We start from the raw sequence: 9788 nt of genomic DNA, 5'->3' as shown, positions 1-9788 counted from the left end.
TGATAACAGCAGTCTCTCCTCTGCAGTGAAACAGTGATAACAGCAGTCTCTCCTCTGCAGTAAAACAGTGATAACAGCAGTCTCTCCTCTGCAGTAAAACACTGATAACAGCAGTCTCTCTACAGTAAAACACTGATAACAGCAGTCTCTCCTCTGCAGTGAAACTGTGATAACAGAAGTCTCTCTGCAGTAAAACAGTGATAACAGCAGTCTCTCCTCTGCAGTAAAACAGTGATAACAGCAGTCTCTCTGCAGTAAAACACTGATAACAGCAGTCTCTCTACAGTAAAACACTGATAACAGCAGTCTCTCCTCTGCAGTAAAACAGTGATAACAGAAGTCTCTCTGCAGTAAAACAGTGATAACAGCAGTCTCTCTGCAGTAAAACAGTGATAACAGCAGTCTCTCCTCTGCAGTGAAACTGTGATAACAGCAGTCTCTCTGCAGTAAAACAGTGATAACAGCAGTCTCTCCTCTGCAGTAAAACACTGATAACAGCAGTCTCTCTGCAGTGAAACAGTGATAACAGCAGTCTCTCTGCAGTAAAACAGTGATAACAGCAGTCTCTCTGCAGTAAAACAGTGATAACAGCAGTCTCTCTGCAGTAAAACAGTGATAACAGCAGTCTCTCTGCAGTGAAACAGTGATAACAGCAGTCTCTCTGCAGTAAAACAGTGATAACAGCAGTCTCTCTGCAGTAAAACAGTGATAACAGCAGTCTCTCTGCAGTAAAACAGTGATAACAGCAGTCTCTCTGCAGTGAAACAGTGATAACAGCAGTCTCTCTGCAGTAAAACAGTGATAACAGCAGTCTCTCTGCAGTAAAACAGTGATAACAGCAGTCTCTCCTCTGCAGTGAAACAGTGATAACAGCAGTCTCTCCTCTGCAGTAAAACAGTGATAACAGCAGTCTCTCCTCTGCAGTAAAACAGTGATAACAGCAGTCTCTCTGCAGTGAAACAGTGATAACAGCAGTCTCTCTGCAGTGAAACAGTGATAACAGCAGTCTCTCTGCAGTGAAACAGTGATAACAGCAGACTCTGCAGTAAAACAGTGATAACAGCAGTCTCTCCTCTGCAGTAAAACAGTGATAACAGCAGTCTCTCCTCTGCAGTAAAACAGTGATAACAGCAGTCTCTCCTCTGCAGTAAAACAGTGATAACAGCAGTCTCTCCTCTGCAGTAAAACAGTGATAACAGCAGTCTCTCTGCAGTAAAACAGTGATAACAGCAGTCTCTCTGCAGTGAAACAGTGATAACAGCAGACCCTCTGCAGTAAAACAGTGATAACAGCAGTCTCTCCTCTGCAGTAAAACAGTGATAACAGCAGTCTCTCCTCTGCAGTGAAACTGTGATAACAGCAGTCTCTCTGCAGTAAAACAGTGATAACAGCAGTCTCTCTGCATTAAAACAGTGATAACAGCAGTCTCTCCTCTGCAGTGAAACAGTGATAACAGCAGTCTCTCCTCTGCAGTGAAACAGTGATAACAGCAGTCTCTCTGCAGTAAAACAGTGATAACAGCAGTCTCTCCTCTGCAGTAAAACAGTGATAACAGCAGTCTCTCTGCAGTAAAACACTGATAACAGCAGTCTCTCTACAGTAAAACACTGATAACAGCAGTCTCTCCTCTGCAGTGAAACTGTGATAACAGAAGTCTCTCTGCAGTAAAACAGTGATAACAGCAGTCTCTCCTCTGCAGTAAAACAGTGATAACAGCAGTCTCTCTGCAGTAAAACACTGATAACAGCAGTCTCTCTACAGTAAAACACTGATAACAGCAGTCTCTCCTCTGCAGTAAAACAGTGATAACAGAAGTCTCTCTGCAGTAAAACAGTGATAACAGCAGTCTCTCTGCAGTAAAACAGTGATAACAGCAGTCTCTCCTCTGCAGTGAAACTGTGATAACAGCAGTCTCTCTGCAGTAAAACAGTGATAACAGCAGTCTCTCCTCTGCAGTAAAACACTGATAACAGCAGTCTCTCTGCAGTGAAACAGTGATAACAGCAGTCTCTCTGCAGTAAAACAGTGATAACAGCAGTCTCTCTGCAGTAAAACAGTGATAACAGCAGTCTCTCTGCAGTAAAACAGTGATAACAGCAGTCTCTCTGCAGTGAAACAGTGATAACAGCAGTCTCTCTGCAGTAAAACAGTGATAACAGCAGTCTCTCTGCAGTAAAACAGTGATAACAGCAGTCTCTCTGCAGTAAAACAGTGATAACAGCAGTCTCTCTGCAGTGAAACAGTGATAACAGCAGTCTCTCTGCAGTAAAACAGTGATAACAGCAGTCTCTCTGCAGTAAAACAGTGATAACAGCAGTCTCTCCTCTGCAGTGAAACAGTGATAACAGCAGTCTCTCCTCTGCAGTAAAACAGTGATAACAGCAGTCTCTCCTCTGCAGTAAAACAGTGATAACAGCAGTCTCTCTGCAGTGAAACAGTGATAACAGCAGTCTCTCTGCAGTGAAACAGTGATAACAGCAGTCTCTCTGCAGTGAAACAGTGATAACAGCAGACTCTGCAGTAAAACAGTGATAACAGCAGTCTCTCCTCTGCAGTAAAACAGTGATAACAGCAGTCTCTCCTCTGCAGTAAAACAGTGATAACAGCAGTCTCTCCTCTGCAGTAAAACAGTGATAACAGCAGTCTCTCCTCTGCAGTAAAACAGTGATAACAGCAGTCTCTCTGCAGTAAAACAGTGATAACAGCAGTCTCTCCTCTGCAGTAAAACAGTGATAACAGCAGTCTCTCTGCAGTAAAACAGTGATAACAGCAGTCTCTCCTCTGCAGTAAAACAGTGATAACAGCAGTCTCTCCTCTGCAGTAAAACAGTGATAACAGCAGTCTCTCCTCTGCAGTAAAACAGTGATAACAGCAGTCTCTCTGCAGTGAAACAGTGATAACAGCAGTCTCTCTGCAGTGAAACAGTGATAACAGCAGACCCTCTGCAGTAAAACAGTGATAACAGCAGTCTCTCCTCTGCAGTAAAACAGTGATAACAGCAGTCTCTCCTCTGCAGTGAAACTGTGATAACAGCAGTCTCTCTGCAGTAAAACAGTGATAACAGCAGTCTCTCTGCATTAAAACAGTGATAACAGCAGTCTCTCCTCTGCAGTGAAACAGTGATAACAGCAGTCTCTCCTCTGCAGTAAAACAGTGATAACAGCAGTCTCTCCTCTGCAGTAAAACACTGATAACAGCAGTCTCTCTACAGTAAAACACTGATAACAGCAGTCTCTCCTCTGCAGTGAAACTGTGATAACAGAAGTCTCTCTGCAGTAAAACAGTGATAACAGCAGTCTCTCCTCTGCAGTAAAACAGTGATAACAGCAGTCTCTCTGCAGTAAAACACTGATAACAGCAGTCTCTCTACAGTAAAACACTGATAACAGCAGTCTCTCCTCTGCAGTAAAACAGTGATAACAGAAGTCTCTCTGCAGTAAAACAGTGATAACAGCAGTCTCTCTGCAGTAAAACAGTGATAACAGCAGTCTCTCCTCTGCAGTGAAACTGTGATAACAGCAGTCTCTCTGCAGTAAAACAGTGATAACAGCAGTCTCTCCTCTGCAGTAAAACACTGATAACAGCAGTCTCTCTGCAGTGAAACAGTGATAACAGCAGTCTCTCTGCAGTAAAACAGTGATAACAGCAGTCTCTCTGCAGTAAAACAGTGATAACAGCAGTCTCTCTGCAGTAAAACAGTGATAACAGCAGTCTCTCTGCAGTGAAACAGTGATAACAGCAGTCTCTCTGCAGTAAAACAGTGATAACAGCAGTCTCTCTGCAGTAAAACAGTGATAACAGCAGTCTCTCTGCAGTAAAACAGTGATAACAGCAGTCTCTCTGCAGTGAAACAGTGATAACAGCAGTCTCTCTGCAGTAAAACAGTGATAACAGCAGTCTCTCTGCAGTAAAACAGTGATAACAGCAGTCTCTCCTCTGCAGTGAAACAGTGATAACAGCAGTCTCTCCTCTGCAGTAAAACAGTGATAACAGCAGTCTCTCCTCTGCAGTAAAACAGTGATAACAGCAGTCTCTCTGCAGTGAAACAGTGATAACAGCAGTCTCTCTGCAGTGAAACAGTGATAACAGCAGTCTCTCTGCAGTGAAACAGTGATAACAGCAGACTCTGCAGTAAAACAGTGATAACAGCAGTCTCTCCTCTGCAGTAAAACAGTGATAACAGCAGTCTCTCCTCTGCAGTAAAACAGTGATAACAGCAGTCTCTCCTCTGCAGTAAAACAGTGATAACAGCAGTCTCTCCTCTGCAGTAAAACAGTGATAACAGCAGTCTCTCTGCAGTAAAACAGTGATAACAGCAGTCTCTCCTCTGCAGTAAAACAGTGATAACAGCAGTCTCTCTGCAGTAAAACAGTGATAACAGCAGTCTCTCCTCTGCAGTAAAACAGTGATAACAGCAGTCTCTCCTCTGCAGTAAAACAGTGATAACAGCAGTCTCTCCTCTGCAGTAAAACAGTGATAACAGCAGTCTCTCTGCAGTAAAACAGTGATAACAGCAGTCTCTCTGCAGTGAAACAGTGATAACAGCAGTCTCTCTGCAGTAAAACAGTGATAACAGCAGTCTCTCCTCTGCAGTAAAACAGTGATAACAGCAGTCTCTCTGCAGTAAAACAGTGATAACAGCAGTCTCTCTGCAGTGAAACAGTGATAACAGCAGTCTCTCTGCAGTAAAACAGTGATAACAGCAGTCTCTCTGCAGTAAAACAGTGATAACAGCAGTCTCTCCTCTGCAGTGAAACAGTGATAACAGCAGTCTCTCCTCTGCAGTAAAACAGTGATAACAGCAGTCTCTCTGCAGTAAAACAGTGATAACAGCAGTCTCTCCTCTGCAGTAAAACAGTGATAACAGCAGTCTCTCCTCTGCAGTAAAACAGTGATAACAGCAGTCTCTCTGCAGTGAAACAGTGATAACAGCAGTCTCTCTGCAGTAAAACAGTGATAACAGCAGTCTCTCTGCAGTAAAACAGTGATAACAGCAGTCTCTCCTCGCAGTAAAACAGTGATAACAGCAGTCTCTCCTCTGCAGTGAAACAGTGATAACAGCAGTCTCTCCTCTGCAGTAAAACAGTGATAACAGCAGTCTCTCCTCTGCAGTAAAACAGTGATAACAGCAGTCTCTCTGCAGTGAAACAGTGATAACAGCAGTCTCTCTGCAGTGAAACAGTGATAACAGCAGTCTCTCTGCAGTGAAACAGTGATAACAGCAGTCTCTCTGCAGTAAAACAGTGATAACAGCAGTCTCTCCTCTGCAGTAAAACAGTGATAACAGCAGTCTCTCCTCTGCAGTAAAACAGTGATAACAGCAGTCTCTCCTCTGCAGTAAAACAGTGATAACAGCAGTCTCTCTGCAGTGAAACAGTGACAACAGCAGTCTCTCTGCAGTAAAACAGTGATAACAGCAGTCTCTATGCAGTGAAACAGTGATAACAGCAGTCTATCCTCTGCAGTGAAACAGTGATAACAGCAGTCTCTCCTCTGCAGTAAAACAGTGATAACAGCAGTCTCTCCTCTGCAGTAAAACAGTGATAACAGCAGTCTCTCCTCTGCAGTAAAACAGTGATAACAGCAGTCTCTCCTCTGCAGTAAAACAGTGATAACAGCAGTCTCTCTGCAGTGAAACAGTGATAACAGCAGTCTCTCTGCAGTAAAACAGTGATAACAGCAGTCTCTCTCTGCAGTGAAACAGTGATAACAGCAGTCTCTCTGCAGTAAAACAGTGATAACAGCAGTCTCTCCTCTGCAGTGAAACAGTGATAACAGCAGTGTCTCCTCTGCAGTAAAACAGTGATAACAGCAGTCTCTCCTCTGCAGTGAAACAGTGATAACAGCAGTCTCTCCTCTGCAGTGAAACAGTGATAACAGCAGTCTCTCTGCAGTAAAACAGTGATAACAGCAGTCTCTCCTCTGCAGTAAAACAGTGATAACAGAAGTCTCTCTGCAGTAAAACAGTGATAACAGCAGTCTCTCTGCAGTAAAACAGTGATAACAGCAGTCTCTCCTCTGCAGTAAAACAGTGATAACAGCAGTCTCTCCTCTGCAGTAAAACAGTGATAACAGCAGTGTCTCCTCTGCAGTGAAACAGTGATAACAGCAGTCTCTCTGCAGTAAAACAGTGATAACAGCAGTCTCTCTGCAGTAAAACAGTGATAACAGCAGTCTCTCCTCTGCAGTAAAACAGTGATAACAGCAGTCTCTACTCTGCAGTGAAACAATGATAACAGCAGTCTCTCCTCTGCAGTGAAACAGTGATAACAGCAGTCTCTCCTCTGCAGTAAAACAGTGATAACAGCAGTCTCTCCTCTGCAGTGAAACAGTGATAACAGCAGTCTCTCCTCTGCAGTAAAACAGTGATAACAGCAGTCTCTCTGCAGTGAAACAGTGATAACAGCAGTCTCTCTGCAGTAAAACAGTGATAACAGCAGTCTCTCTGCAGTAAAACAGTGATAACAGCAGTCTCTCTGCAGTAAAACAGTGATAACAGCAGTCTCTCTGCAGTAAAACAGTGATAACAGCAGTCTCTCCTCTGCAGTGAAACAGTGATAACAGCAGTCTCTCCTCTGCAGTAAAACAGTGATAACAGCAGTCTCTCTGCAGTGAAACAGTGATAACAGCAGTCTCTCTGCAGTGAAACAGTGATAACAGCAGACTCTCTGCAGTAAAACAGTGATAACAGCAGTCTCTCCTCTGCAGTAAAACAGTGATAACAGCAGTCTCTCCTCTGCAGTAAAACAGTGATAACAGCAGTCTCTCCTCTGCAGTGAAACAGTGATAACAGCAGTCTCTCTGCAGTGAAACAGTGATAACAGCAGTCTCTCCTCTGCAGTAAAACAGTGATAACAGCAGTCTCTCTGCAGTAAAACAGTGATAACAGCAGTCTCTCCTCTGCAGTGAAACTGTGATAACAGCAGTCTCTCTGCAGTAAAACAGTGATAACAGCAGTCTCTCCTCTGCAGTGAAACAGTGATAACAGCAGTCTCTCCTCTGCAGTAAAACAGTGATAACAGCAGTCTCTCTGCAGTAAAACAGTGATAACAGCAGTCTCTCCTCTGCAGTGAAACAGTGATAACAGCAGTCTCTCTGCAGTAAAACAGTGATAACAGCAGTCTCTCTGCAGTGAAACAGTGATAACAGCAGTCTCTCTGCAGTAAAACAGTGATAACAGCAGTCTCTCTGCAGTAAAACAGTGATAACAGCAGTCTCTCCTCTGCAGTAAAACAGTGATAACAGCAGTCTCTCCTCTGCAGTAAAACAGTGATAACAGCAGTCTCTCCTCTGCAGTAAAACAGTGATAACAGCAGTCTCTCTGCAGTGAAACAGTGATAACAGCAGTCTCTCCTCTGCAGTGAAACAGTGATAACAGCAGTCTCTCTGCAGTGAAACAGTGATAACAGCAGTCTCAATGCAGTAAAACAGTGATAACAGCAGTCTCTCCTCTGCAGTAAAACAGTGATAACAGCAGTCTCTCCTCTGCAGTAAAACAGTGATAACAGCAGTCTCTCCTCTGCAGTGAAACAGTGATAACAGCAGTCTCTCTGCAGTAAAACAGTGATAACAGCAGTCTCTCTGCAGTAAAACAGTGATAACAGCAGTCTCTCTGCAGTAAAACAGTGATAACAGCAGTCTCTCCTCTGCAGTAAAACAGTGATAACAGCAGTCTCTCCTCTGCAGTAAAACAGTGATAACAGCAGTCTCTCTGCAGTGAAACAGTGATAACAGCAGTCTCTCTGCAGTGAAACAGTGATAACAGCAGTCTCTCTGCAGTAAAACAGTGATAACAGCAGTCTCTCCTCTGCAGTAAAACAGTGATAACAGCAGTCTCTCTGCAGTAAAACAGTGATAACAGCAGTCTCTCCTCTGCAGTGAAACAGTGATAACAGCAGTCTCTCCTCTGCAGTGAAACAGTGATAACAGCAGTCTCTCCTCTGCAGTAAAACAGTGATAACAGCAGTCTCTCTGCAGTGAAACAGTGATAGCAGCAGTCTCTCTGCAGTGAAACACTGATAACAGCAGTCTCTCTACAGTAAAACACTGATAACAGCAGTCTCTCCTCTGCAGTAAAACAGTGATAACAGAAGTCTCTCTGCAGTAAAACAGTGATAACAGCAGTCTCTCTGCAGTAAAACAGTGATAACAGCAGTCTCTCCTCTGCAGTGAAACTGTGATAACAGCAGTCTCTCTGCAGTAAAACAGTGATAACAGCAGTCTCTCCTCTGCAGTAAAACACTGATAACAGCAGTCTCTCTGCAGTGAAACAGTGATAACAGCAGTCTCTCTGCAGTAAAACAGTGATAACAGCAGTCTCTCTGCAGTAAAACAGTGATAACAGCAGTCTCTCTGCAGTAAAACAGTGATAACAGCAGTCTCTCCTCTGCAGTGAAACAGTGATAACAGCAGTCTCTCCTCTGCAGTAAAACAGTGATAACAGCAGTCTCTCCTCTGCAGTAAAACAGTGATAACAGCAGTCTCTCTGCAGTGAAACAGTGATAACAGCAGTCTCTCTGCAGTGAAACAGTGATAACAGCAGTCTCTCTGCAGTGAAACAGTGATAACAGCAGACTCTGCAGTAAAACAGTGATAACAGCAGTCTCTCCTCTGCAGTAAAACAGTGATAACAGCAGTCTCTCCTCTGCAGTAAAACAGTGATAACAGCAGTCTCTCCTCTGCAGTAAAACAGTGATAACAGCAGTCTCTCTGCAGTGAAACAGTGACAACAGCAGTCTCTCTGCAGTAAAACAGTGATAACAGCAGTCTCTATGCAGTGAAACAGTGATAACAGCAGTCTATCCTCTGCAGTGAAACAGTGATAACAGCAGTCTCTCCTTTGCAGTAAAACAGTGATAACAGCAGTCTCTACTCTGCAGTGAAACAATGATAACAGCAGTCTCTCCTCTGCAGTGAAACAGTGATAACAGCAGTCTCTCCTCTGCAGTAAAACAGTGATAACAGCAGTCTCTCTGCAGTGAAACAGTGATAACAGCAGTCTCTCTGCAGTAAAACAGTGATAGCAGCAGTCTCTCTGCAGTGAAACAGTGATAACAGCAGTCTCTCTGCAGTAAAACAGTGATAGCAGCAGTCTCTCTGCAGTGAAACAGTGATAACAGCAGTCTCTCTGCAGTAAAACAGTGATAACAGCAGTCTCTCCTCTGCAGTGAAACAGTAGTCTCTCCTCTGCAGTAAAACAGTGATAACAGCAGTCTCTCTGCAGTGAAACAGTGATAACAGCAGTCTCTCTGCAGTAAAACAGTGATAACAGCAGTCTCTCTGCAGTAAAACAGTGATAACAGCAGTCTCTCTGCAGTAAAACAGTGATAACAGCAGTCTCTCTGCAGTAAAACAGTGATAACAGCAGTCTCTCCTCTGCAGTGAAACAGTGATAACAGCAGTCTCTCCTCTGCAGTAAAACAGTGATAACAGCAGTCTCTCTGCAGTGAAACAGTGATAACAGCAGTCTCTCTGCAGTGAAACAGTGATAACAGCAGACTCTCTGCAGTAAAACAGTGATAACAGCAGTCTCTCCTCTGCAGTAAAACAGTGATAACAGCAGTCTCTCCTCTGCAGTAAAACAGTGATAACAGCAGTCTCTCCTCTGCAGTGAAACAGTGATAACAGCAGTCTCTCTGCAGTGAAACAGTGATAACAGCAGTCTCTCCTCTGCAGTAAAACAGTGATAACAGCAGTCTCTCTGCAGTAAAACAGTGATAACAGCAGTCTCTCCTCTGCAGTGAAACTGTGATAACAGCAGTCTCTCTGCAGTAAAACAGTGATAACAG

Source organism: Salmo salar, chromosome 13 (genome assembly GCF_965601325.2).
Source record: "Salmo salar chromosome 13, fSalSal1, whole genome shotgun sequence".
Taxonomy (NCBI): domain Eukaryota; kingdom Metazoa; phylum Chordata; class Actinopteri; order Salmoniformes; family Salmonidae; genus Salmo; species Salmo salar.
This window is presented reverse-complemented; position numbering follows the sequence as displayed.